The sequence below is a fragment of the Pteropus medius genome, unplaced genomic scaffold (assembly GCF_902729225.1).
Source record: "Pteropus medius unplaced genomic scaffold, Ma_sr-lr_union100, whole genome shotgun sequence".
Classification (NCBI taxonomy): Eukaryota; Metazoa; Chordata; class Mammalia; order Chiroptera; family Pteropodidae; genus Pteropus; species Pteropus medius.
In genome coordinates this window covers 37,889-45,450 of record NW_024353908.1, presented here as the reverse complement: position 1 = coordinate 45,450, position 7,562 = coordinate 37,889, and the positions used below count along the sequence as shown (strand labels likewise).

At 32.7% G+C, this 7,562-nt stretch overlaps 1 pseudogene; it reads left to right on the top strand.

The window, feature by feature from the left end:
- Positions 1 to 2,086: 2,086 nt before the first annotated feature.
- LOC120593813 (uncharacterized) lies at positions 2,087 to 2,205 on the top strand (annotated as a pseudogene).
- The last annotated feature ends 5,357 nt before the right edge of the window (positions 2,206 to 7,562 follow it).

Sequence of the window (7,562 nt, the reverse complement as noted above, 5' to 3'; positions counted from 1 at the left end):
CTACTGGAAATTGCCACTGAGCAATTTTTGAGTTGGGTGGAATAGGATTTCAGGGTGTCATGGAGTGGAGTACACATATCTCACCAGGCCAGTGCAGATTCAGTTTTAGCCATGTAGAGGGAAGGTTCAACAAAGGCAAAATGGCACTCACCTTCAAGCTGCACAGGAAAATGGCTCAACAAAAGGACAATGACAGCTCTCCCTCCAGCCTTCATCTTAAAGCCATACAACTCAGTCTTTCTCTGTATATCTCTGGCACCTCCTGAGCTGCTATTCTTTTGCTGTAGCCCAGGGCAAGCGCCTGCAAAGTAGTGAGTCTGTGTGCAGGCCTTTGAAAGGGACATCTGGATTTACAGCTGCCTTCTGTCTCACCTGGATGGTTGGAATCCCTAGTGATTTTCACAGCCAGATTTTGTGGTAACTCCTCTTCCCAGCACTGGAACACTGGGCTGGGGAGTCCTGGTGTGGGGCTGAGGCCTCTTGCTCCTCTGCAACCAAGATATCCCTCCCGATGCTCAACCAACACATGTGGGTATGGGATCTGCCCATTTCATGTCTCTGCTCCTACCATTCTCAATGTGGTTTCCTCTTTATATCTCCAGTTACAGGAGTTCTGTCCAGCTAGTTTTCAGGTCGTTTTCTATGTTGATTGTTTTATAATTTAGTTGCAACTTATAATTTAATGTGGTTATGGGAGGAAGCATGCAGTGTTTACTTATTCCACCATCTTGACTGAAAGCAATCTGAAAAATATATTCTTAAAACTAAGGAGAAAATTGTCATTATTTGCAGATATAATACTCATTTGTGTGAAAATTCACAAACTACGAAAGAAATAATGGAGTTTAGTAAGATCACTGGTAAATATATAAAATTCATTATATGTTTATAAAGTAATAATAATTAGAAATTAAAACACTATTTTTCAATTTATAATAAAACACCATATTAATTGAGTGGAAGACTAATTTTTGTTAAGATGTCATCTCTGCTCGCACTCTATGCAACCTTAATCAAAAGTTCAGCATTTTTTTTTTTTTTTTTTTTTGTGGAAGTTGGCAAGTTGATTCCAAAACATAAAGAAATGCAAAAGACCTGAAACATCCAAAGAAATATTTTGAAGTACCAGACATTGAGACTGTTTTAAGCTACTTTGATTAAGATAATGCCCTATTTATGCAAGGGCAGACAAGTTAACCAACGGAACAAAATATATCTGAGGAAAAGACTTACCAATATACAGTAAACTAATGAAAAATTGTTATGGCAGTGTAATGATAAATGAATAAACTGAATATGGAAAAATAAATCTTGACTCTATATACATGAAAATTATGTTGGGATTGATTCTAGACCTATATGTGAAAGGTAGAACAATACAGTTTCTAGAATAAAATATAGGAAAATATATTCAGGGATAGACAAAGATTTCTTAAATAGTATTTCAGTAAGCATTAACCAGAGAAGATGGATAAATTAATAAGACTTGATTAAAAACTAGACAAAAATAAGGAGCAACTGGAAACTTCATACATTGCTGGTGGGAATATAAATAGGTATGACCATGTTGGAAATCTGACAGTATCTACTAAAGCTAAACATACTTATACCTATGACCCAAAACTTCTACTACTGATTATATAGCAAACAAAATGAATGCTTATTTCTATCAAAACATGTTTATAGTGGTGTTATTTACAATAGTAAAAAATTGGAAACAGAACAAACTATCCTCAGTTGAACACCTACATAAATTGTGGTACATTTATACACTGGAATTCCACACTGCAGTGAAGAACTATTGCTATTTGCAACAACAAAAACATCACATATATAATGATGAAAAATATTAAAACAATGGTAAACAATATATGATTCTGTTTATATGAAGTTCAAAAACGAACAAACTCATAATATGCAAGGACAGAATAATGGTAACTCTTTGTGCAGATTATCACTAGGGTGGGAGTGCTAGGGAAGTCTGCATTTCATACCATGTTTATGCACCATATTTATCTTTGTTACCTCAAATTTGCATTATTAAATAATGCAGAAAGTTTTTTTTTTTTTTTATAGGTAATTTTGCATCTATGGCCATGCTACCCTGAACAAACCCCATCCCATCTGATCTCGGAAGTTAAACAGGGTCGGGCCTGGTTAGTACTTGGATGAGAGACCACCTAGGAAGACCAGGTGCTGTAGGTGTAAAAAAATAAAAAAATAAGGGATAATAAGCTGATGAGGTCTTTGCAATCTATGAGGTTAACCAAGGGTTGTCTCACCTAAAAAAAAAGATATATATATATCTTTAAATAAACAAACAAACAAACTCGTTCAACCTAAATATTAGGGCCAGCTATTTGAATGTCATTCTTATTCCTTTCTAGACTAAGTTTACTTATTCTTTCCAGCACGTTCTCTCTTTTTTTTTCTTTTTCATATTTCTTTTTCCTGTTCACATTAGATATTATTTTAATTCCTTAATTAAAGTTTTTGACTGTTTTTATTGACATATAATTCACATACTATAAAATTTGTCTATTTAAAGCATACGATTTGATGTGTTTTAGTATATTCACGGAGTTATGCAACCGTAACAAAAACCTAATTTTGGAATGTTTTTGTCTCACCTAAGAGCTGTACTGTACCCATTATCAGTCACTCTCTAAGTCCTCATTCAATTCGCCCAAACTGGGCAATTCCTGATTTACTTTCTTTCTACTTTTCTGATTTGCTTTTTCTGCTCATTTCATATAAATGAAATCATACACTATGTAATATTTTGTATCTGACTCCTTTTACTTAGCATAATGTTTTCAAGGTTTACCATGTTATAGTAAGTATCAGTACTTCATTATTTTTATGGCTGAATGTTATTTCATTGTATGAATATATCACATTTTGTTATCTCTTAATCAGTTGATAGACATTTGGACTGTTTACACTTTTTGGCTATTATGAATAATGCTACCATGAACATTCCTGTACATGTTTCTGTGTGGACATATGTTTTCAATTATTTTGAGTAAATAACTAAGGGTGGAATTGCTGGGTCATATGGTAACTCAATGTTTAACTTTTTGAGGAATTGCTAAACTGTTTTCCAAAGCAGCTATACAATTTTTTATTTCCACAAGCAAAATGTAAGAGATACAATTTCTTCACCTGCACTGAAATTTATTATTTTCTTTTCTTGTTTATAAGAAAATGATACCATTCTCATAGGTGTAGTATCGTATTTCATTGTACTTTAGATTTGCATTTTCCTAAAGACTAATGATGTCATGCATATGTCATGTGCTTATTGGCCATTTATATATTTTCTTTGTAGAAAGGTTTATTTAAATTCTTTGCTCATTTTTAAATTGGAATATATTTTTTATTCATAACTTTGTAAGTTTTTGTATAATATGTATACTGGACTGCAAATATTTTCCTCCATTCAGTTGATTGTCTTTTCAATTTCTTGATAGAGTTCTTTTATGATCAAAGGTTTTTAATTTTGTTATAGTTCAATTTATGTATTTTTTTCTTTTGTCTCTATGCTTCAGGTTGTACCTAACAAATTACTACCTAATCCAAGTCATGAAGATTTATTTACACTTCTGTTTTCTTCTGCAATTTATATATTTTTAGCATTTATATTTTGTTTCTTATGTCATTTAGGGTTAATTTTTGTGTAGGGTGTGAAGTAGAGATTAAGCTATTTAATACATTTAAATTTAATGTAATTACTGATAAAGTAGGATTTATATCTGCTATTTGACTATTTATTTTTTATATGTCTCATATGTTTTTGTTCTTTCATTCCTTATTAGTGCCCTCTTTTGTCTTAAATAGTTATTTTTAGCATACCATTTCAATTCTTTTGTTATTGCTTTTACTGTATATTTTAAATTAGTATTTTTAGTCATTGCCTAGAAGTTAAAATAACATTTAATTTACAATAATGTAGTCTTAATTAATACCAACTTAATTTTAATAGAATATGAACACTTTGCTTCTGGATTGCTGTGTTTCCCTCTCCTATTTGTGTGCTGTTATTGTCATACAAATTACATCTTTATGCATTAAATGCCCATTAACGTAGACTTGCATTTATTCCCTTTTGCAGTTGTCTTTTAAATCATAGAAAAGAAAAAAGGTATAAACAAACAATGTATTTATACTTCCTTTTACATGTGTCCCTGTAGTTACAATTGCTGAAGCTGTTTATTTCCTCATGTAGATTTGGTCATTAATGTTGTTCATTAATATTTGAAGATCTCCCTTTGGCCTTTTTGTGGGGCAGGTTAGCTAGTGACAGAAACTCTCATTTTCTTAAATATGAGAATAGTCTTTATTTCTTTGTAATTTTTGAAGGTTAATTTTGCTTGTTATAGGATTCTTGGTTGACAGTCTTTTTCTTTTAGCACTTTGAATATTCCATCTAACTGTTTCTGGTCTCCATGAATTCTTATGATAATTCAGCTATAAATCATACTGAGGGTACTTTGTATGTGATAAGTTCTTCTCTCTTGCTGATTTCAAGATTTCTCTTGTCTTTGAGTTTCAATAATTAGATTTTAATGTGTCTAAGTATGGACTTGTTTGAATGTGTATCATTTGGAGTTTGTTGAGTTTCTTGAATGTGTAGATTAATCCTTTTCATTCAATTTTGGAAAATTTCTGACATTATTTCTTTAAATTATTTTTCTGTTCCTTTGTCTGCTCTTCTTCTGAGACTTGCATTTTACCTATATTGGTACACTTGACATTTTCTCTCAGATCTCTGAGATCATGTTCATTTGTCTTTATTTCATTTTTTTTTTAAAACTAAAGCATATCAATTCACTTATTATAATGTTTAATAATTCTTTAATTTCCTCAAATCTGCTGTCAAATACCTATAGTAATTTTTCTTTAAAATTTCAGTTACTGACACTTCAACTCTAGAATTTTATGTGGTTCTTTTTTTCTAATTTTTATCTCTTTATTGGTATAATCTATTTGTTGCTACATCATTCGCCACTTTCATTTGACTTTTGAGATATGGTTTTCTTTAGTCCTTGAACGCATTTTAAATAATTGATTTAAAGTCTTTGTATAGTGAGTTCAAAATTTGGGCTTCACAGGGACAATTTCTATAGATTGCTTTTTTCATGTGCATAGGCCATATTTTCTCATTTCTAGTAGACCTTAACTGTTTTTGAAAATGAACATATTACAAACAGAGACTCATAGACATGGACTATAGACTAGTAGTTACCAGAAGGTAGGGGGTGAGGGAAGAGAGGGTAGGTAGATGGTTAAAGGGGGTCAAATATAGGGGGGTAAGGGGTAGGGTGAAGTGAGTAAAGGGGATCAAATATATGGTAGCTGAAGGAAACCGGACTTTGGGTGGTAAACACACAATAGAATATACAGATGTCAAATTATAATGTACACCTGAAAATGATATAATTGTATTAACCAATGTTACCCCAATAAACAATAAAAAAAGAAAAAAAAAGAAAAATGAACATTTTAAATAATATAACGTTTCAACTCTGGAAATCAGATTCTTTTCCCCAGGGTATATTGATGTTACCATTTTTGTTGTTGTTGTTATTATCTTTGTTTAATGACTTTTCTGAATTAATTCTATAAGGTCTATATTCTTCATTATTTGTGAGCACCGAAGTTCCTTATTGGTTAGATCAGTTGTCAGCTAATGATTAAACAAAGATTTCCGTAATGGAATGAATACTCTCAGTTTTTGCCAAGTGGCTCTGTTTGCTTGTTGGGGTATATGTACAGCACTCAATCCGGGAGTTGACAAATCTACTTTGGCTTTCATGTACTGCCTGCCTTTTCAGAGCCTCAAGTTTAGCCTGAAGTGAAAGTCTTTCCTGAGCATGTGCACAGCCCTGAGCATACTTACAGACCTCCACTCATGTATGAACTTCTAAATTCCCAAGAATATGTCACAGGTTTTCAAAGCTCTTATGAACATCTTTATTCTCCAGATTTTTTTACTTCTTAGCTTTTTGCATACTTTATATTTTGCCTCAACTTTTATTTATTGCCTCAAATAGTCACAAATTTAAATGACTGCCTCGAAATTATTTTGGCAAACACCTTTGGGGGTAAGACTTTTTACACAAGTTGAGCTCAGAGGCAGGTCAATTAAAGACAATGCAAGTGGAATCTTCCAAGGAGCCACAGTTCTCTGAGAATAAGACTTGAAAGCATTCCAACCCTGTTCTGCCTCCCCTGGTAGCTGCTTGCCTGCTAGTTTTCACTGTGACTATAAGCTGTTGATTTTTCAGGCTACCATGGAACTGGAGAGTGGGATGAGAATAAGGCAAGTTAAAATGCCGCAAAACTTGCTCTTTTTACTGACATTCAGCCATATTTCTTGAATAAATACTCCCCAGATTGCTGCAAGCCTTTGGTTACTTTCCAGAGTTCCGATAAAATTTTTACCAGTTCTACATTGCTTTTATGGAGGAGAGAATTTTTAGAGATCTTACACAATCATTTTCACTGATTTATCTCTCTAAAAAATTTTATGATGGTATAAATTTTTACTGTTCCTAACACAGAAGTCAATATAGAAAAGCTAAAAGAGGAACTTTGTGTTGTTAAAGCCATCTAGATGTTGGTCTTAACTAACAGTATCTTAATGGCTTTTTAAAAAATAATAGATTTTCTCACTCGTACCTACCCACTATGTATTTTGCAGTTTCTTCTTCATCCATGCCTAGACTAGGAGCCTTGCAGCTTATGTCATTCATGGACTGGGGTATGTCTACAGGGACTAGCATACACAATGGTCCAGTAAGAAGGATGGCCTACAAGTGGTAGACCTTGATTTTTTTTTCTTCTTTCCTTCCTTCCTTCCTTCCTTCCTTCCTTCCTTCCTTCCTTTCTTCTTTCTTTCTTTCTTTCTTTCTTTCTAATTGAAGAAATGATTTAAATTTTTTTTCCCCCATCTACCTCCTCACTTCTTCCTGCTCCCTCCCCTCTGGTTACCACTAGTCCATTGTGCATGTCCATGAGTCTCTGTTTGTCCTGTTCATTTGTTGCTTTTATGTTTATATCCCACATATAAGTGATGTCATGTGATTTTCAACTTTTTCAGTCTGGCTTATTTCGCTTAGCATGATTATCTTGAGGTCCATCCATGTCTCAAATGGAAGTGTTCCATCTCTTCTTATGGCTGAGTAATACTCCATTGTATATATGTACCAGAGCTTCTGTAACCAATCATCTATCATAGGAGACCTTGAATTTTAAAACAAACTTTACATGTGTTTTTCCCCTCAAATTTTAGCATAAACAAGTAGAATTTCCAGGAGTAGGAAATGCATTATATTATATATTGTGGTTTTAAAATGGAGCCTTCATTTATCTTCTCCTGCTCCTACATTATACATCAACACACTCAAGTCTAGTAACTTATTTAAAATATTTTATAATAATAAAATTTAAAAAATTGATATGTATTTATAAAGTTAACAATATACTTCATTTCTAGCACTTTTCTAAGATAAGTGTTTATTTTGATAGTGGGAGGCAGAAACTGAATTTATCACTTT